Source organism: Tachyglossus aculeatus, chromosome 1, assembly GCF_015852505.1.
Source record: "Tachyglossus aculeatus isolate mTacAcu1 chromosome 1, mTacAcu1.pri, whole genome shotgun sequence".
Taxonomy (NCBI): Eukaryota; Metazoa; Chordata; class Mammalia; order Monotremata; family Tachyglossidae; genus Tachyglossus; species Tachyglossus aculeatus.
This window is the reverse complement of record NC_052066.1, coordinates 81,435,803-81,458,529: the sequence shown is the minus strand read 5'-3', so window position 1 is coordinate 81,458,529 and position 22,727 is coordinate 81,435,803. Positions and strand designations below refer to the sequence as shown.

The following is a 22,727-nucleotide window of genomic DNA, read 5'->3' as shown; positions in this document are numbered from 1 at the left end:
AACTCATTGGTGCAATTCCCAAACACTGAGCTAGTGCTTGTGGCTGATGGTTAAAAGCAAGACAACTTGGAAATATGCATATATGTTTGTACATATTTATTACTCTATTTTACTTGTACATATTTATTCTATTTATTTTATTAATATGTTTTGTTTTGTTGCCTGTCTCCCCCTTCTAGACTGTGAGCCCGCTGTTGGGTAGGGACCATCTCTATATGTTGCCAACTTGTACTTCCCAAGCACTTAGTACAGTGCTCTGCACACAGTAAGCACTCAATAAATATGATTGAATGAATGAATAGAAATAGATTTCAGATTAGAACCTCAAACCAATAAAACAATAGTTCTAATTCAAATGGTTTAAAACTATTTCTTTCAATTCCTTGGCAGCCTTCTCAAGTGAAAAAGCTTTGGCTGAGGCCCGGAGTTTTACGAGGTTTCTAGCATTTTACTTGTGCAGTGTGGGCCATAAAACATAACAGATTTCAGGGAAGTAAAAGTTTAATGGGTGGCAAGATTGAGGGTGAAACACAAAGAGGAATGTGGAACACTCAAAAGTTTATTTTGACTTCAATATAGATTTTGAAGAAACCATGGGTAAGAGGCAATCCTATATAGTAATACAGTTCGGATGTTCATTTCTGAAGAGGAGTTCTGCCCAAATATCATCCATCCTATCACTCTTCTGAGGCAGAAGAGCTAGGGAAAATCACCATCTTGATAGACTGCAGGAGACACCCAGCTATGAAGTGCCAAGAAAAAGGCAGAGAAGCCTAGTGGAAAAAGCACAGGCTTAGGAGTAAGAGGACCTGGGTTCTTATTTGGGCAAGCCACTTAACTTTTATGTACCTCAATTCCCTCAACTATAAAATGGGGATTAACTACCTATTATTCCGTAGCACTTAGTATAGGGCTTAGCGCATAGTAAATGCTTAACAAATGCCACAATTATTATTATTACTGTCCCCTCAGATCTACTGGAATGGATCATAAGAATCAATAAATCAATGGTATTTATTTAGTGCTTTCTATGTGCACTGTACTAAGTGCTTGGGAGAGTACACTATGGCAGGTTTAGCAGACACATTCCCTGTGGTCTAGAGAACGGTTAGCAGTAGGATATTAATTCAATTGTATTTATGGAGCACTTACTGTGTGCAGAGCACTGTACTAAGAACTTGGGAGAGTACAATATGACAATAAACGGACACATTCCCTACGATGAGCTTACACAAGCAGCTGCTTTATAGTGAACTAAAGAAGGGCAAATCCAAGCCAGAAGGGCAGAGTGAATAGCATACAAGACGATCTCAAACAACACAAAATAGCAGGGGTCTATCAGGCAACCACCCAGCTGCCGAGGCAGATAGTTTCTGCCTCAGTGACCCTCCTCCCCAATATTGAGGACAGTGGGAGGGGACATCCACTTGAGCTGTTTTGGTTATGCTACCAGGATCCCAACCAAGAGTGTGTTCAGAGAAGTAACACGGCCTAGTTGATAGAGCACTGGCCTTCAGAGTCAGACGGAACTGGGTTCTAATCATGGCTCCACAACATGTCTGCTGTGTGACCTTGGGCAAGTCACTTCACTTCTCTGTGCCTCTGTTACCTCATCTGTAAAATGAGGTTAAGACTGTGAGCCCCACGTGGGACATGGACTGTGTCCATCCCGATTTGCTTGTATCCACCCCTGAGCTTAGTAGAGTGTCTGGCACATAGTAAGCACTTAAATATCACCATTATGATGGCTAGGGAGAGGAGTGGGTTGCGGTGAAAGTGGACAGCATGGAGTCTGGAACACGGGTGGGAGTGGGGACAGGTGACTGTTCCATGAAGTGAGCTCATCCACTGGACTGTAAGCTACTTGTGGGCAAGGAATGTGCCTTTTTATTGTTGTATTTTGCTCTCCCACATGCTTAGTACTGTGCTCTGAACACAGTACTAAGTACAGTACAGTACTAAGTACAGTACACAGTACTGAACACAGGCGGGGGTGAGGCAGGGCTACAACACTGGCAGAAGTGAGGATGGGCAGGCTCACTACGCAGACAGTTCAGGCTGCCATGGAGCTAGTATCCCCTTCCCTGTCTTCTTGGAGATTAGAGTCCTGGTTCCAGCCCCGCTTCAATTCCTTCTCCCTCACCTGAAGCATCGTGGAGTCGGAGCGGCTGGTGGAGCTCAGCTCGACCTTCCCTGGATCGATCAATTAATCAATCAATCAATCATATTTATTGAGCGCATACTGAGTGCAGAGCACAGATGCCTTCTCTCCCTCCCATTCCTCAGTACTTGGTCCCACGGCAGCTGAGGTAGGGTAGGGACTGTCTCTATATGTTGCAAGCTTGTACTTCCCAAGCGCTTAGTACAGTGCTCTGCACACAGTAAGCACTCAATAAATACAATTGATTGATTGATTGATTGATGACTACCAACAGTAGAATCATTGGGAGTCAGAGGTCGTGGGTTCTAATCCGAGCTCCACCACTTGTCAGCTGTGTGACTCTGGGCAAGTCACTTCACTTCTCTGGGCCTCAGTTACCTCATCTGTAAAATGGGGATTAAGACTGTGAGCCCCAAGTGGGACAACCTAATAACCTTGTATCTAGCCCAGCACTTAGAACAGTGCTTGGCACATAGTAAGCGCTTAACAAATACCAACATTATTATTATTATTATAATTAGATTGTAAGATCGTTGTGGGCAGGGAATTTGGCAAGAGCCCGGGCTTGGAAGTCAGAGGTCATGGGTTCTAATCTCAACTCCGCCACTTGTCAGCTGTGTGACTTTGGGCAAATCACTTGACTTCTCTGTCCCTCAGTTACCTCATCTGCAAAATGGGGATTAAGACTGGGAGCCCCACGTGGGACAACCTGATCACCTTGTATTCCCCCCTTCCCCCAGGGCTTAGAACAGTGCATCGCACATAGTAAGCGCTTAACAAATGCCATTAGTCCTTTTATTATTATTATTATTATAAATAACACTGACTGAATGAGTGAACTGACTGACAGCCCAGCAACCAGTGGAAGGACATGGAGGATTTGTGCCATCACGTCTGCCAGAGAGGGATTAGGTAAGTGGACAAAAACTGTAAAAGGCCAGTTCTGTTGTGCAACTTGTGCTCAGCACCTGGACTTGTGGACGTAATTATAATAATGACTGAGGTATTTGTTAAGCACTTACTATGTGCCAGGCATTATACAAAGCCCTGGGACAGATATAAGGTAATCAGGCTGGGTATCGTCCATGCCCCACATGGGGGTCACAGCCTTAATCCCCATTTTACAGATGAAGTAACTGAGGAACAGAAAAGTGAAGTGACTTGCCCAAAATCACACAGCAGGACAAGCAGTGGAGCTGGGATTAGAACCCAAACCCTGCCCACTCCCAGGTCCTTAGTCTATCCACTAGGCCATTCTGCTTCTCTGTGCTGGGGCCTCCCAAAAAGAGTGGGAATAAAGGCTGGAACCATCTGTTGTTCAGGGGTTTTCTATCCTATGATCCTCCGGGGTGTGATAGCATGCCACAGCAGGCTGAGCAGGCTGGCAGACAATAATTAGGATGGGGAGTTGTCCTCCTTGAGCAAAGGCTTCAGGAAACTGGGACACCAGGAGTCAAGCTCAAAATAGATAAGTCCGGCATGGGAACACATCACCAGCAAAACAGGGATCTAGTTTTAAGTGACAACAAAGCAGTGAGGTTTTTAGCGCTCAATAAATATGACAATGAATGAATCTATTTCAGCTTCATACAGGCACACATGGATGGGAACCCATCATCATTACCTCCAAACTGTAAGCTCTTTATGGGCAGGGAATGTGTCTACCAACTCTGATATATGGTACTCTCCCAGGCACTTAGTAGTGGGCAGAGAATGTGGGCTTACTGTTATATTGTACTTTCCCAAATGCTTAGTAAAGTGATCTGCACACAGTAAGTGCTCAGTAAGTAAGACTGAACATTAGAGAAGCAGCGTGACTCAGTGGAAAGAGCACGGGCTTGGGAGTCAGAGGTCATGGGTTCTAATCCCGGCTCCCCCACATGTCTGCTGTGTGACCTTGGGCAAGTCACTTAATTTCTCTGAGCCTCAGTTACCTCATCTATAAAATGAGGATGAAGACTGTGAGCCCCATGTGGGACAACGTGATCACCTTGTACCCCCCCAGCGCTTAGAACAGTGCTTTGCACACAGTAAGTGCTTAACAAATGCCATCATTATTATTATTTTTGAATGAATGCAAATACCATTGATTGATCCATATCTGATTACAAATGATTAGCCACTAGCATGGCATAGTGGACAGAGCACATTCCTGGGAGTCAGAAGGTCATGGATTCTAATCCTGGCTTGTCTTGTCTGCTGTGTGACCTTGGGCAATGCACTTCATTTCTCTGAGCCTAAATTACCTCATCTGTAAAATGAGGATTGAGACTGTAAGCCCCCTGAGGGACAGGGACTGTGTCCAACCCGATCTGCTTGTATCCACCCCAGTGCTTAGTATAGTGCCTGGTACATAGTTAACAATTAAAATGCCATAATTATCATTATTATTTTTAGATTCTACGACACCAAGACCCACACCATTTTTGAAAATTGCCTTTTCTGAGCATTTCTCAGACATAACTGAGACCCTGGTGGCATGAATTAGGTTGGAGGTAGTTGGAAAGGGAATCTCCTCAACTAGACTGTAAATGTCGAGGTCAGGGATCAGTGTCTCTCCACTCTGCTCTATTGTACTGTACTCTCCCAAACACTTAGTCATTACTACTGGTTGATTCTATTTTCTCAGAGCATGGAGGAGAACCAGATGCCCTAGGATAAGAGGACAGAATGGACAGAGCAGACAACTGCCAACCTCCAGAGTGCTACTGATGGGGGTGAGTTCATCTCCTCCAGGAAAACCCAAAGGTGGCCTTCCCACTGGCTATCTCCTTCTTTCTTCAGCCAGAAATAACGCTAGGCCTTGAGACTGCATGTCCCTGAGTGACTCTGGGGAGAAGGAATTGCAAGTCATCAGAAACACAGGCCAAGATTCAAAAGGCAGAAAAATCGAGCTCTGCCTCTTCAGAGTGGCAGTTTTGAAGATTTCCTGCCCTCTGGTTTCACTCAGGAAAAAACAACCAACAGTATTCTCATGTCACGCCTACACGCAGTTGGGAAAACACAACTGAAAAAGAAACACAATAATTATGGCATTCGTTAAGTACTTACAAGGTGCAAAGTACCAAATCAAATGTCGGGGTAAATATGAAATAATCCCTGGCCCACATGGGGCTCACAGTCTAAGTAGGAGGGAGGACTGGTATCTTACCCCATGTTACAGATGAGGCATCTGATGCACAGAAAAGTTGAGGGATTTGTCCAAAGTCACATAGCAGGCAATTTAGCAGACCTGGGATTAGAACCCAGGTCCTCTGACTCACAGGCCCACGGTCTTTCCACTAAGCCACACTGCTTCCACGTAGTGTTTTCTGTTTCTCATGCTACAGTTTCTTCTCATTTCTAAATGGATCCTGGATTATTTTCTGTTCCACATAAACTAGAGAGAGGTTCATTCTTGTTTAAAAACCACACACACACACACACACACACACACACAAATGATCTTCCAACTGCCCATTATCATTTAGTCTTAAAAAGACCAATAATCCCAAATGTTCTGTATTCACAGTCTGAAGTAGAGATTTCTAAACTTTTCCTAAAGAAGGAAAACCTCAAAAAAATTACATTTTCTTAAGTGTGAAAAGGACACAAAACTTTGTGTACGTGGTTTGCTTGTCTCGTGCCCATGGGTAAGTTTCCTCAGTGCTGTGATCTTCAAATACCAGACAACTAACAAGGGCATGTCAATACACTCAAATATTTGAGCTGAATAATTGAATTTTTAAAAAGAGTTTGTGTTTTCCATATCAAGGTCTTGTGATAAAACAGTGCACTACAAGTACAGTAATCACATGTGGAAACAATGATTCATTCCACCAGGACAAGTTATTGCTAATTAAATAGGCCCTCAAATTAATTTGCCATTGCAGGAACAGGAAAGATTACTGTATTCACAATGGGCTTTTTGAGTTTAAAGGTCAAAATCTAAAGTATAGTCAATATCCTACCCAGCCTTGATTATTCCATCAGCTTCCTTGCTGACTTCCCTGCTTCCTGTCTCTCACCACTGCAGTCCATACTTCACTTGGATGCCCAGATCATTTAAAAAAAAAAAAAGTTCAGTCCATGCTTCCTCACTCCTCAAGAATCTCCACTCCTGGAGATTACTCGTTTACTTTAAAATGTGCATTTCTTCTATGTACTAAAGAAACATAATTTTAGGTAAAGTGCTATTGTTTAGTCAGTAAAGAAAATTGGGAATTCCTCTCAATGGCACTAAAAAGAATCTGAGATTTAAAAAAAAAATTTTAGGGGAGAAAATAAAGGCTTTAAAGAAAAATTAAAATTGCCAAGTAGTTCCAATTGGATTAGAACTTCATTTAGCTTGAATGAGTCTCAAGCCAAACAACTATACAATGACAGCAATTATCACAGAGCTTTGTAAAGATTTTGCAAATATTTTTCTTGATCTCACAGAAATTTTCCTCCACCATTAAGTCTGAGAGGGGTGGACAGTTTTATTTACAACACGTTGTGTCAGCTGCTCAGAGGCCTGTCTAATAAAATAAATAAATAAATAAATAAATAAAACCCCGCAGAGGTCCCTGGAAAACAAGCAGAAAATTTCAAGGACTGTATTTCTCAAGCATTATTTTTACCTAATGCCACATAACATGCAGTTCCCTCAGTTATCTAAACTGTTTATTCAGCTTGTGGTAAATAGCAACTAGTGAGGCCCCACGAGCAAGCACTGGCAAGCATGGTTTAGTGGAAAGAGCACGGGCTTGGGAGTCAGAGGTTGTGGGTTCTAATCCCAGCTCTGCCACTTGTCAGTTGTGTGACTTTGGGCAAGTCACTTCACTTCTCTGGGCCTCAATTACCTCATATGTTAAATGAGGATTAAGACTGTGAGCCCCACGTAGGGCAACCTGATTATCTTGAATCTACCCCAGTGCTTAGAAAAGTGCTTGGCACATAGTAAGCATTTAACAAGTGTCATCATTATTATTACAATTATTTTGTGTTGCCATGCCAATCTCAGGGGCGGTCTGGAAGAAGTAGGAAGCAGGTTGGCCGAGTAGTGGATAGATTACGGGCCTGGGACTCATAATAATAATAATAATAATAATAATAGCATTTATTAAGCGCTTACTATGTGCAAAGCACTATTCTAAGCGCTGGGGAGGTTACAAGATGATCAGGTTGTGCCACGCGGGGCTAACAGTCTTAATCCCCATTTTACAGATGAGGTAACTGAGGCCCAGAGAAGTGAAGTGACTTGCCCAAAGTCACAGAGCTGACAATTGGCGGAGCAGGATTTGAACCCATGACCTCTGACTCCAAAGCCCGTGCTCTTTTCACTGAGCCATGCTGCTCAGAAGGACCTGGGTGCTAATCCTAGCTCCACCGCTTGATTGTTGTGAGACCTTGGGCAAGTCACTTCACTTCTCTGTGCCTCAGTTACCTTATATGTAAAACAGGAATTAAGACTGTGAGCCCCATGTGGGACATGGACTGTGCCCATCGTGACTGGTTTGTATCTACCCCAGTGCTTAGCACAGTGCCTGGCACATAGTAAGTGCTTAAATACCATAAAAAAAAAATAAAATAAAAAGTGCATTCTTAGCTCAGCATGGGCTGTGTCTCCACTAGGTCTACTAAGGTAACAGACACACGATAGATCTGCCCCAGACCTCTAGGAATGTGTCAGATGCCTCCACAAAGGTGGAAAGACATAGGAGAGTGGTCAGGAGTCTTAGGGATAGAAGTGTCCTACCTCTGCCCATCCACCCAGTTAGCTCTCTTCCTCCCTTCAAGGCCCTACTGAGAGCTCACCTCCTCCAGGAGGCCTTCTCAGACTGAGCCCCCTCCTTCCTCTCCCCCTTGTCCCCCTCTCCATCCCCCATCTTACCTCCTTCCCTTCCCCACACCACCTGTATATATGTATATGTTTGTACATATTTATTACTCTATTTATTTATTTATTTATTTATTTTACTTGTACATATCTATTCTATTTTATTTTGTTAGTACATTTGGTTTTGTTCTCTGTCTCCCCCTTTTAGACTGCGAGCCCACTGTTGGGTAGGGACCGTCTCTATGTGTTGCCAACTTGTACTTCCCAAGCGCTTAGTACAGTGCTCTGCACACAGTAAGCACTCAAATACAATTGATGATGATGATGATGATGAAGTGTCGAACTATGGGAGAGTTCTCTGAACGAGAATTGGGTTTGCCATCTCAGGCAAGGGCACCAGTACCCAAGCTGCAGCCAAATGCTTGTTTTCCACTCCTCCTGCTCTAGAATCACTTGAGCCAGTTCACCCACTGAGACCTTAAGCACCAGACTCCATCTTCAATCTTTGGAATTATCTTTTCAACATGTTCTCTGGTATCAGTTTTCCACTGCTTTGGAGGAAATCACATGACAGGATGTCTTATCCTGTTTTTCCACTTGACTTTACCATGTTGGAACCCCACCAAGACCCACAAGCTTTGAGAAAATATCTGCTCGAGGAAGGCATTTGAAATACTGGCTTTTTGGAGGGTCACTATATAAGGATTTTGGCACCCTTCTAACAAAATAGAGCAGTATGGATAGAGCAAGGGCCTGGTTGTCGAAAGGACCTGGGCTCTAATCCCACCTCTGTCACATGTATGTTTTGTGACCTTGGGCAAGTCACTTAACTTCTCTGTGCCTCGGTTATCTCACCTGTAAAATAGGGATAAGACTGTGAGTCCCATGTGGGACATGGACTATGTCATTCATTCAATCATATTTATTGAGCACTTACTGTGTGCAGAGCACCGTACTAACCGCTTAAGACGCAGAAGGACGTCTAACCTGATTAACTTGTATCTACCCCAGCACTTAGAACAGCACTTGGGACATAGTAAGTGCTTAATAAGAACCATAATTATTATTAGTAGTATTATTATTAATGTTGTTTCTCTTTAGCTTTACTCAAAGCAGGGCACCCTGTTTTCCAGACGCTTTCCTTGTTTCTTTGTGGCTAGATACTACGCGATCATGAAATCACTTTGCCTAGGATCCTATGATTTGGTCTCAATTGTGGGAATATTTCAGGGAGTCTGGTTTGGGGAAGACCTGAAACATTCTGACAATTAAGGCCTTCTAGACTGTGAGCCCACTGTTGGGTAGGGACCGTCTCTATATGTTGCCAACTTATACTTCCTAAGCGCTTAGTACAGTGTTCTGCACACAGTAAGCACTCAATAAATACAACTGAATGAATGAATGAGTGAGTGTGGCATTCTTTCGGTCTAGATAACGTAGTACCGAGCGTGGACATGTGTGTCCACCATTGGTTCTTCATTCACTCATTCATTTATTCAATCGCATTTATTGAGCGCTTACTATGTGCAGAGCACTATACTAAGCCCTTAGGAGAGTACAATACAGCAAAGTTTAAACAAAACTTTCATGTATGAATAAACAAATCAGGTGGCCTAGTTTACAGTAATGTTTCCTCAAACATTTCTCTCACTACAGAGTTGGGTAAGGTGGATTCCAACTCCCTCCCACTTAATATGTGACTGATTGCCACTCTCCCCACCTTCAAAACCTCACTAAAATCACATTTCTAGGAACCCTTTCCCACAAAGCCTCCATTTTCCCCACTCACTCTCCATTTTGCCTCACCAATGCACTTGGATATGTTCCTTTTAAGCACTCGATTCATTCATTCAATCATATTTATTGAGCATTTACTGTGGGCAAAGAACTGTACTAAGCACTTGGGAAGTACAAGTTGGCAACATATAGAGATGGTCCCTACCCAGCAACGGTCTTACAGTCTAGTGGGGGGGAATAGTACCCGATATTCAACCCACCTCAGAACCCTAGCACTTACGTACATATCAGTAATTTATTTTAATGTCTATCTCCCTATCTAAAATGTAAGTACCTTGTGGGCAGGGAACATGTCTACAAATTCTGTAAAGTACTTAGTACAGTGCCCGGCACTCAATAAGTGTTCAATAAATACCAGTGGCTAATTGATCGAATGATATAGAGCTGAGAGGGGGAACTGTGGAGTCACTCGCGGACACAATTCATTCATTCATTCATTCAACCATATTTATTGAGCACTTACTGTGTGCAGAGCACTGCACTAAGCACTTGGGAAGTACAAAGTCGGCAATATATAGAGACGGTCCCTACCCAACAACGGGCTCACAGTCTAGAAGGGAGAGACAGACAACAAAACAAAACATGTAGACAGGTGTCAAAATCGTCAGAACAAATAGAATTAAAGCTATATGCACATCATTAACAAAATAAATAGAATAGTAAATATATACAAGTAAAATAGAGTAATAAATCTGTACAATTATATAAAAGTGCTGTGGGGAGGGGAATGAAGTAGGGTGGGGGGGATGGGGAGGAGGAGAGGAAAAAGGGGGCTCAGTCTGGGAAGGCCTCCTGGAGGAGGTGAGTTCTCAGTAGGGCTTTGAAAGGAGAAAGAGATGTAGCTTGGCAGATGTGTGGGGGGAGGGCATTCCAGGCCAGGGGAAGGACGTGGGCCGGGGGTCAACGGCGGGACAGGGGAGAACGAGGCACAGTGAGAAGGTTAGTGGCAGAGGAGCAGAGGGTGAGGGCTGGGCTGGAGAAGGAGAGGAGGGAGGTGAGGTAGGAGGGGACGAGGTGATGGACAGCCTTGAAGCCGAGAGTGAGGAGTTTTTACTTGATGCGTAGGTTGACAGGCAGCCAATAGAGATTTTTGAGGAGGGGAGTGACAAAATAATAATAATAACAATAACAATAATAATGGTATTTGTTAAGCACTTACAATGTGCAAAGCACTTTTCTAAGTGCTGGGGAGGTTACAAGGTGATGAGGTCATCCCATGGGGGGCTCACAGTTTTTATCTCCATTTTACAGATAAGCTAACTGAGGCACAGAGAAGTTAAGTGACTTGCTCAAAGTCATACAGCTGAGAGTTGGCGGAGCTGGGATTTGAACCCATGACCTCTGACTCCAAAGCCAATGCTCTTTCCACTGAGCCATGCTAGACCGTTTCTGTACAAAGATAATCCAGGCAGCAGAGTGAAGTATAGACTGAAGCGGGGAGAGACAGGAGGATGGGAGATCAGAGAGGAGGCTGATGCAGTAATCCAGTCAGGATAGGATGAGAGATTGAACCAGCAAAGTAGCAGTTTGGATGGGGAGGAAAGGGCAGATCTTGGCGATGTTGCGGAGGTGAGACTAGTAGGTTTTGGTGACGTATTGGATGTGTGGGGTGAATGAGAGAACAGAGTCGAGGATCAAACAGAGAGGGCAGGGTTTGGGAGGGAAGATAAGGAGTTCAGTCTTGGACATACTGAGTTGTAGATGGTGGGCAGACATCCAGATGGAGATGTCCTGAAGGCAGGAGGAGATACGAGCCTGGAAGGAGGGGGAGAGAGCAGGGGCACAGATGTAGATTTGGGTGTCATCAGCATAGAGAGGATAGTTGAAGCTGTGGGAGTGAATGAGTTTATCAAGGGAGTGAGTGTAGATAGAGAACAGAAGGGGACCAAGAACCCCAAGAGATCATGGGTTCAAATCCCGGCTCTGCCAATTGTCTGCTGTGTGACTTTGGGCAAGTCGCTTAACTTTTCTGTGCCTCAGTTACCTCATCTGTAAAATGGGGATTAAGACTGTGAGCACCCCGTGGGACAACCTGATCACCTTCTATCCTCCCCAGCACTTAGAACAGTGCTTTGCACATAGTAAGCACTTAACAAATACCATCATTATTATTATTATATTACTACCCGACAGAGACCTCCACTTTCTCAACCCCATCCACCTTTCTCATGCATCACACCCCACCTCGTCTCCCTATCCTCTCTACCCAATCTTGGTGACCAGATTACTGCTCTCAACTCCACCCTTTCTACTCAACACAACTCGGTCACTCCCCCACTCCACCCTTTCTATTCAACACAACTCGCTCACTCCCCTGTCCCTTCATCACTCTTGCACCACTAACCCACAGCCTTGGATCACTGCCACCGTCCACCTCCTTCGCTCTTATGCTCGAGCTGCTGAACGCTGCTGGCGAAAGTCTAAACACAAAGCCAACCTTGTTCACTTTAAATTTATCCTTTCCTGCCTTAACTCTGCCCACTCCTCTGCCAGGCAAAACTATTTCTCCTCCCTTATTGACACCTATGCCCATCATCCCCATCAGCTGTTCCGAACATTTAACTCCTCAAACCAAAGCTCTGCCTTGCTCTCACCAATCATTCCAACTCTCTGCTATTCCTCTGGAGCCCTCTTTCCTCCCACATAATCACACCATCACCTGCCTGCCTGCCTTTCATTAGCCACTTCTCTGTCAGACCAAATAAAGGGGAAATTATTTCACTGGTCTCCTCAACAATAAGGAAATCATGACCTTATTTCATTTGTGGTTATGGAGAGTGGGTGGAGGGAGGGGAGACGGACAGCATCAGGGTTAAGAGGCAACTGTATAAGAAGCATAGGATTAAACCATGGACAAAGCATTGCTCCTTGCCTACACTCTTTGCTCTGCTTTCCATGAAGGGATTTAGATGAAGAACAGCTGACTCAGTAGAAAAATAAAAAAATTTTGCTGACTGATAAGGAGTGATATATTGCAAACTTTCATTTCCTCATATGCCTGGTCCAGTTCAGGCTGACGATGGGGAAGTCCTGGTTCACTTGGACACAGGATTTGATTTTGGGGTGACTGTGCCCAATTTGCTTCCCCATTTTGACAAACAATCAGAAAAAAAAAAGGTGAGAGAAAATCTAAAGCAGCAGCATGCCACACGTCCTCTGGGAAATTGGCAGGGAATGTGGCGGCTTGTTCCAGATCAAACTGAGAAGCAACGTGGCCCAGTGGATAGAGCATAGGCTTGGGTCAGAAGCACCTAGGTTCTAACCCTGGCTCTGCCACTTGTCTGCTGTGTGACTTTGGGCAAGTTGCTTCACTTTTCTGAGCCTCAGTTACCTTATCGGTAATATGGGGATTAAGCTAGTGAATTCCATGTGGGACATGGACTGTGTCCAACATGATTAACTTATCTCTACCATAAAGTTTAGAAGAGTGCCTGGCACACAGTAAGACACTTAAATACCATTGTAGGGGGGCTGGGGGGGTGGAAACTGAAGCACAACTAAGGATGTCAGGCCCATCAATCGATAGCATTTATTTGGCACCCATTATGTGCAGGGCATTGTACTAAACACTTGGGGGAGAACAACGGGAATAGTATGCCTCATGATCTTAACTTGACCTCAACTTTAGCTTCTTGTGCAGTTTCATCAGCATTACCTTCGAATCATATTTATCATCAGGTGGTACGATGGGTAAGATGGGATTACTCACTCACTCAAAGTGTTGTACTTTCCCAAGTCCTTAGAACAGTGTTCTGTACACAGTACGTGCTCACTAAATACCATTCATCCATTGATTGAATTAGGACCTAAGTACTGTATTGTTATATTGTGGATATAAAGCACGGGCTTTGGAGTCAGAGGTCATGGGTTCAAATCCCAGCTCTGCTGATTGTCAGCTGTGTGACTTTGGGCAAGTCACTTAACTTCTCTGTGCCTCAGTTACCTCATCTGTAAAATGGGGATTAAGATTGTGAGCCCCCTGTGGGACAACCTGACCACCTTGTAACCTCCCCAGTGCTTAGAACAGCGCTTTGCACATAGTAAGCGCTTAATAAATGCCATCATTATTATTATTATTATTATATTGCATTTATTGTGTATACAATTATATTCTATATACTATATATTGTATGTTGTATTGTTATACTGTAATATTTGGACCTTTATTGTTACCTTGTACTTTCCCAAGAGCTTAGTGCAGTGCTCTGCACACGGTAAGCACTCAATCAATACAACTGACTGACCTGAAACACTGAATGTAGATAGGGGTGGACAATGGATGATAAAGGGCTCAGACATTGAACACAAGTGAGGTAAAAAAAGGAAGACACATTTTAAAGACAGGGTGAGGCACAATCTCAAACAATAATGCCTTGTTCTGAACTGCTGGTTAACAGCCGCAGGCAGATCTACTTGGTTGGCAATGGTCATGAATGGGATAAACCCCAGAGTTTAAGAAGGAGAATTGAAATGATGCCAAATGCTGCAGATGCAACAGCTGCAGCCTCATGCCAAAGAACAGTCTTTCAATGTGTGTACTCTTGAAGAGACACTTTGGTCTTTAATACAAGCCAAAGACTTTTCTCTTCAATAATGGAGGACTACTAGATGTCTAGAAGTCAGTCATCACCAAATACATCCAACAATTTCTCCCCAGGAGTCCAAAGCTTCACAAAGAAAATAGGCCATCAAATGGTAAACCTCCAAAAGGTATCAATCTCCTTTATTTTTCTGCTGGGCTGAAAAAGTAAAGGGAATCATTTTTGAAAGTGCCTTAAAGCCCTTGAAAATGTCCATTACAGTAGGGCTGGAATTGAATTGGGTATTTACTAAGCCTTCACTCATGACTCTCAAGTTGCTTAGGTAGCTAAATTCTCTTCATTTTTTCAGTGGCAGCTTTTCTTGCTTTTGCCTCGTTTACAGAACTTCTGTAATATCATATTTCTAATCCTACTAAGCAAGTGACGGAGTTTTGAATATGTGTGTTCATGTGATTACTCAGACTCGGGTGACAATCTACAGCTCCTTTCAGTAACACCATTCATAATTTGCAGCTCACAGATGAATGTGGTAGATTTTGTAGGTGAAATAGTTGTGCAGATACAATGAGTTAGAAGGAGAGGCAAGGCTGAATGACTTGCTGTTAACGATAGGGCTAAACTGTTGTAACATGGGAGGGAAGACTGGAGATGAGGTCTGACTCAGTGTTGAACATTCCTTCACAAAGAGGCAAAGGCTAAGAAACTAGATGTAATAGCAAATTCCAGGCATCGCAGGGTTAAATTTAATTCCTGTATTTATTTTTAAAAGGGAATTCCAAAGAGCAGGATGACCATCAGGGACACCAAGTCAAATATGAGAACAAAGGGAGTAGAGTTTATGTACAGCAGGATGTGTACATAGCCTTTAATCTCTGAGGAAAGTAGCCTAAACCGAAAGAATTTTCCAGTCACATTTCAAAAGCAGGAACACAAGCCAGTTCCAAAGAATTAACAGATCAGGGGATTGCCCAGAAGTGAATCAGTTATCACCTGCCCATGGGGAAGGGGCAGTTTCTAGGGAATTGCTGGTGTCATGTTACCACACCAGTAATATTTGAGAATTCTGCACATACACTTACTTCTCCAGTATCAAGTTGTTTAATAGCATAAACATTCAGAACATGTCTCTATTTGCCAAACTGTAGCAGAAGGGTACCGCTGAAGGACTGTACATTAATGTGCAAAAAAAAAAAAATCAGATATGTGAGTGAACTATTTTAGCTGTTTGTCATGCACCAGCCTTATCCGTGAGTGATTTGAGCAGCTCCTGGTTGCACTCCAGGTTCAGCTGTTCGTTACTAAGCTGATGCTGCATAAGAAACAGGGCAGGAAGGAGGGAGAAGCAGTGTGGTCTAGTGGAAAGAGCATAGGCTGAATTCAAATTCCAGCAATGCCAAGTGCTGGAGTAACTATAAGGGAATCAGGTAAGATACAGTCCCTGTCTACACACGGCTCATATTCTAATAATAATAACAACAACAACAATTATAATCATGCTGGTAATACATTATATATTAAGTGCTTACTATATGCCAAGTACTGTACTAAGTGTTGGAATAGATACCGGATAATCAGGTCCCACGTAAGGCTCACAGAGTAAGTAGGAGGGAGAACGGATACTGATTCCCCTTTTTGCAGATGAGGAACTGAGGCACAGAGAATTTAATGACTTGCCCCAGGTCCCAAAGCAGGTAAGTGGCAGAGCCAGAATTAGCACCCAGATCCCCTAATTACCTGGTCTGTACTAAAGGAAGGAGGCTAAGGAAGAGAGATTGCCTTACATGCTGCACTACGTAAGTAAGAGCTGCACAATGAAGGCTGGCCATCAGGTTGAGCAAATCATTAAAGAACCAGCGTCTCTGTTACCTGATGAGAATGGTGTTGTCTAGTTGTTACAGCATGGGCCTAGGACTCAGAAGGACCTGGGTTCTAATCCTGGCTCCACCGCTTGTCTCCTATATGACCTTGGACAAGTCACTTAACTTCTCTGTGCCTCAGTTATCTCATCTTTAAAATGGGGATTAAGATTGTGAGCCCCATGTGGGACATGGACTGCATCCAACCTGGTTACCTTGTATCTATCCCAGTACTTAGTACAGTGCCTAGCACACAGTAAGCACTTAACAAATAAAATTTAAAAAAGAGGGACATGTAGGGCATTTCGGGAGTAGAAACACAGAAGACTGTAGTGAGGAAACTAAGGATTGGTAATTATATTAAAATACATAATAATGTTGGTATTTGTTAAGCACTTACTATGTGCCAAGCACTGTTCTACACTATATTACATTTATACTATAAATTATGCATATTAATGCCTGTCTCTCCCTCTAAACTCTAAAGTTTGTTGTGGGCAGAGAAACTGTCTACCAGCTGTGTTGCATTGTACTCTCCAAAGCACTTAGTGCAGTGCCCTGCAAATACTATCTCAATAAATGCTAGTGATTGACTGATTGATTGCTAGTGATGGAGCAGAGGCCAGACTTGGCCTGCTTAAATGTTATGGCCTGGCTTGTCACGTTCTGGCACATGGAAGTTACCGGCCCTTAGAATTTCACCATTTGAAGGCATAGACCATGAGGCTTTGTCAACACCCTCATCGTGTGCCCGGTGGCTTCTAGTGGATGAACTCCAACTAGTCCCTTCGGCTCCCTCTCCCCAGAGACTTGAAGTCACTGGTATCACCAGCAGGTATTTATCTCCCTCAAATACCAAAGTCCTGCCATTATCCTTCTCCAATTCTCCTGAGTGCTACAGGCTAAAATGCAGTAGCTCCAGCCCCACCCTTGGTGTCCTTGGAAAGTTGGTGGTGGTGCTCTCTAGTTCGAGAATGAAGTGACCCCAAGCATTGCTCTTTCCTGTGGGAGCGTCCGGTCCTAGGCTCTTCCCCAGTGGCTTTCAAGAAAAAGTGGGAAGCAATTGTGGCCTATCAGAAAGACCACGGACCTGGGAGTTGGAGGACCTGGGTTCTAATGCCAGCTCTGCCGCTTGTCTGCTGTGTGACCTTGGGTAAATCACTTCACTTCTCTCTGCCTCAGTTACCTCATCTATGAAATGAGGATTAAGACTATGAGCCCCACATGAACATGGACCGGCTCTGACATGATTATCTTGTATAGTGCCTGGCACATAGTAAGTGATTAAGAAATACCATTTAAAAAAAAAAAGAGTGGGTGGTGCAGAGTTCCCCCACTTCCAGACAGTTCCTTCTCCAGAAAGGGAAATGTAAAGCCCCCATCTGGGTCATTAGTCATTGATGAGTCCTGCTGGCTGGCATCAGCAGGTCCCAACCCCTGGATCTTTTGGTGGAACTAGAGAAACAACACAAAGCAGACGATGCAAAGCAAGACACCTTGTTTCCCTTTCTAAATCCCGGGGCTGCATACAAATCCCAAAACCAAACGTTTGCTCACAAGGAAATATTTTCTTTCTGCAACTGCTCATTGCATCTTGTAAACAGCAGGGATGAAGATCATCTCTCCTCTCCAATACTGGTAAATATGCCGGCAGGCTAAAAAGCATGCATCAAACATTTCCCAAAGCAACAACAGTCTCTTAATGCTGAACTCTGACAGAAATTCAACCCAGGTGGATTGGACAATTGCTTAATCAAGTGAAGTACAGATTCCCTAATTTCTTTTAACTCAGGCTGAGCAAAGCATTCCCACACAGAAACCTAACTATGATCAACAAACAAATAACACTCCACACAAGACAAATGGGATTTGGAATGAGAACACCTCACCTTCCACCGGACCCGAAATTAGAGTTGCTTAAAGAAATGAGCAACCTCTTGATTTTTCTATTTTATGTTGAATGCAGCTACTTGAGGGCAGTAGTTCCTCAGTTCCTGCTGATCTGCAAGAGAGCTATCTTTATTTAAAAAAAAATATCTCTCTGCAGTGCAAATGGGATATTCAGAGGGAGCTCTGGTCTTTTCATTAGAGATGATAGATATTGTAGTTTGTCTGGAGGGCCTATCTTGGCATCATGAATAGGAATCAAAGCCTTATTGATGGCACATCTCCAAGGGGACTTCCCAGACTAAGCACCCCCTTTCCTCTCCTCCTACTCCCTTCTGCATTGCCCTGACTTGCTCCCTTGCTTCTGTCCCGCTGGCAGACCCACAGTGCTAATGTATGTATCTGTAATTTATTTGTATTGATGTCTGTCTCCCCACCTGTAGATTGTAAGCTCATTGTGGTCAAGGAATGTGTCTGTTTGTGGTTGCACTGTACTCTCCCAAGTGCTTAGTATAGTGCTTTGCACACAGTAAACACTCAATAAATACCATTGAATTAATGAAAGGATGGCTTTAAGCTCAACTTGGGGCCAGAGATACGGAGCCTGGGCCAGCCCACTGAGCCCCACACTCAATCTAACATCCTATTTCCCATCACAAGGCAGATGGGCCAGGGCAATGTGGCTTAGTGGATTCAGCATGGGCCCGGGAATCAGAAGGACCTAGGTTTTAAATCTGGCTCTGCCACCTGTCTGCTGTGTGACCATGGGCAAGTCACTTAACTTGTCTGGGCCTCAGTTCCCTCATCTGTAGAAGGGGGATTAATAGTAATGATGACACTTTTTAAGTGCTTACTTTGTGCCAAGCACTGTTCTAAACACTGGGGTAGATACAAGGTAATCAGGTTGTCCCACATGGGGCTCACAGTCTTAATCCCCATTTTACAGATGAGGTAACTGAGGCACAGAGAAGTTAAGTGACTTGCCCAAAGTCACACAGCTGACAAGTGGCAGAGCTGGGATTAGAACCCATGACCTCTGACTCCCAGAGCGTGAGCTCCATGTGGGACAGGGACTGTGTCCAATATGATTAACTTGTATCTATCCCAGCCATTAGAACAGTGCTAAGCACATAGTAAGCATTTAACTAATAATAATAATGACGGTATTTGTTAAGTGCTTACTATGTGCAAACCACTGTTCTAAGCACTGGGGGGATTCAAGGTAATCAGGTTGTCCCATTTAGGGCTCACAGACTTAATCCCCATTTTACAGATGAGGTAATTGAGGCATAGAGAACTTAAGTGACTTGCCCAAAGTCACACAGCTGACAAGTGGCGAACTCGGGATTAGAACCCATGATCACTGACTCCCATGATAATTATTATTATTACTATTCCAACAGTGGGCAACAGAAGAGCCACCATCATAAATCCCCCATCCCCTTTCCAACTCAAAGGGGTGGGCTGGACCAGCTCCTCAGTGCCCAAAACACCGGAAGTATGGAGCTAATTATTATTGTTATTATACTTGTAATTGGTCAGCCTCAGGGTGCCAAGTCCATGGGGTGATGGCTTCTGAGATGGGGTACCCAACTCGAGACCTTAGCTCAAACACCACTGGTTTCCGACCCCTGCTCTGGACCTAGTGAAATCATCGGGGAACCACCACCCTCTCATCCCCAGGCCCCAGGTAAATACTCTAGGTTTGAACAGGGAAGGAAGCAGTGTGGCTTGGTGGAAAGAGCACAGGCTTGAGATTTAGAGAATGTGCGTTCTAATCCTGGCTCTGCCACTTGCCTGCTCTGTGACCTTGGGCAAGCCACTTAACTTCTCTGTGCCTCAGTTACCTCGTGTGTAAAATGGGGATTAAGACTGTGAGCCCGACGCGGGACAAACTAATGGCATTGTATCTACCCTAGCGCTTAGATCAGTGCTTGGCACATAGTAAGCGCTTAACAAATACCATAATTATTATTATTACTATCAACAGAGTAGAGTAGATTTCCAAGAAATTGTGGCATATGATGTCATTCTGTTACAACGTTTGCCTCAGGCAACACATTCACTTATTCAATCGCATTTATTGAGTGCTTACTGTGTGCAGAGCACCATACTAAGCGCTTGGAAAGTACAGTTTGACCACAAATGGAGACAATCCCTACACAACAATGGACTCATTCATTCAATGGTATTTATTGAGCCCTTACTGTGTGCAGAGCACTGTACTAAGCGCTTGGGAAGTACAAGTCAGCAACATATAGAGACGGTCCCTACCCAATAATGGGCTCACAATCTAGAAGGGGAAGACCGACAACAAAACAAAACAGGTAGACAGGTGTCAAAATCATCAGAACAAGTAGAATTAAAGCTATATGTACAACACTAACAAAATAAATAGAATAGTAAATATGTACAAGTAAAATAGAGTAATAAATCTATACAAATATATATACAAGTGCTATGGGGAGGGGAAGGAGATAGGATGGGGAGGAGGAGAGGAAAAAGGGGGCTCAGTCTGGGAAGGCCTCCTGGAGGAGGTGAGCTCTCAGTAGGGCTTTGTCATTTGCATCTCATTGCCTCAGTATTCACAACAGAGGTCAGCACTGCCTTAGCAGGAAAGCTCTTCTCATGAAGTTCAGAGCACACCTGAGTCCTGTGCATTCTATGTCTGAGGCTGCTTTCAATACCTAGGGAGTTTAAAGTTTCACAGAGAGTTGGGAAAAGGCAGCTTCCTGTCAAGAGATTTCAAAAGGCTTAAAAAGAGAGCTGAAAAGGTTCTTTGGGCATCAGATGGCCTCTGCAAACTACAAGACGGATGAATTTAATGAAAGGGTTTGAATGAATCGGAAACAATGGACTTCAGTTTCCCTTAAGGTGCATATTTAGTGTTAACTTCAATGAGCAATTGGCAAATGTCCATCCACCCAACCCAAAAGGTGTTCTTTCTAGTAGAAACCAGGGTGTTAGATTCATTGTCCCAAATACGGTGCACATTTCCTTCCCTTTCCCAAAATGATACAACTCTACAACTCTGGCTTACCTTGAAGCTGATCTGTGCCGATGAATAAACTGATCTCAGCCTCTCCTTGCCATTTTTATTTCTGTCCCACTTTGATCACACCTCAGGCCGGCTCTGCAGCTTCTCACTGAAGAAAAAGAAGAGATCCTTTAGAGGCTGAGGGCTTCTGAGATATTTTCCTGAGAAATAAGTGTCAGCAATAACTCCCGTGACAATTCCCTTAGCTGGGTATATGATACCCATAAAAACAGGAAATTGCACCACGTTATTACCCTAACTATGGGTAGGACTGCTGTGCTACACAGCAGTTAGGATTATATTTAATTGCAGTTATTGAGGGCTTACTGTGTGCAAAGCACTGTACTAAGAACTTGGGAGAGTACAATATAACAATAAAGACACATTTCCTGCCCACAGTGAGCTTCATACTCACAACTCTAGATTTCCCATATTATTAGATGACTCTGTGTCCACCCCAATTACCTTGTATCTATCCCAGTGCTTAGAACAGTGCCTGTTGCATAGTAAGTGCTTAACAGATATCATCATTGTCATTATTATTATTAACTGAAAGAATTTACTGAGCATTGGACTAAGGACTCAGGAGAGTACATTTCAATAGATTTTAGATGTGATCCCTTTTAGATCTCACAGTCTTTTAGACTGTGAGCCCACTGTTGGGTAGGGACTGTCTCTATATGTTGCCAACTTGTACTTCCCAAGCGCTTAGTACAGTGCTCTGCACACAGTAAGTGCTCAATAAATACGATTGATGATGATGATGATCCCTGCCTTCAAGGAGCTGGAATTCTGTGGGGTATTACACACTCCCCTCAGTACTGGTGTTGGAGGCATGAGACCCACGTGGTACAACCTGATCGCTTTGTATCCTCCCCAGCACTTAGAACGGTGCTTCGCAAAGAGTAGGCACTTAGTGCCATTATTATTATTATTATTACTATATGTTACAGTAGGGCATGATAGAATTGGTAGACACAATCCCTACCCTTGAGCAGTTTACAGTCTAGAGGGGAATCAATCAGATTATCAGTGATTTTTATTTAGCACTTACTGTGTACAGAGCACTGTACTAAGTGCCTGGGAGAGTGCAGTACAGCGGATCTGGTAGGCCCATTCCCTGCCCGCAGTGAGCTTACAGTCTAGAGGGGAAGACAGATATTAAAATAAATTATGATCCACTTATGACGTGGTTGTTTTCTTCAGGTGGCGGGGGGAATGCTCTGTACAGTGCTCTGCACACAGTAAGCGCTCAATAAATATGATTGAATGAATGAATGGGAAGAGGGGAGCTGGTTCAGGGGAGCAAAGCCAGGCCCAGAAATATTGGCCACAGCATCGGCTTGTGGGATGAGGCCCCTAGAAGACTCCAGCTCAGTTAGGGGCACAGGGTGAGGGGCTTATCAAGGTGAATCAGACACACGGCTGCTGTGGGTTGTTTGATAGTAACACCAAGTAACTGTGGTATTTGTTAATTTGCCAAGCTCAGGGATCGATTCAGTATAATCGGATGAGACCCAGTTCCTGTCCCACATGGGGCTCAGAGACTGAAAGGGAGGGAGAATGGGTTTTTACTACCCATCGTACCGATGAGGAAACTGAGGTACAGTTGAGTTAAGTGACTGGTTCAAGGTCGTACTGCGGGCAG

General features: G+C 43.8%; 1 protein-coding gene across 2 annotated transcripts in view; it reads right to left on the bottom strand.

Annotated features, from left to right (window-relative positions):
* Positions 1-21,188, bottom strand: part of ST6GAL1 (ST6 beta-galactoside alpha-2,6-sialyltransferase 1) — a 143,270-nt gene extending 122,082 nt beyond the window's left edge. For both annotated transcript variants that reach the window (XM_038753069.1, XM_038752994.1), the window contains exon 1: positions 21,083-21,188. The gene's annotated coding sequence lies outside the window, so the exon portion shown is untranslated. The remainder of the gene's footprint in view (positions 1-21,082) is intronic.
* Between the last annotated feature and the right edge of the window lie 1,539 nt (positions 21,189-22,727).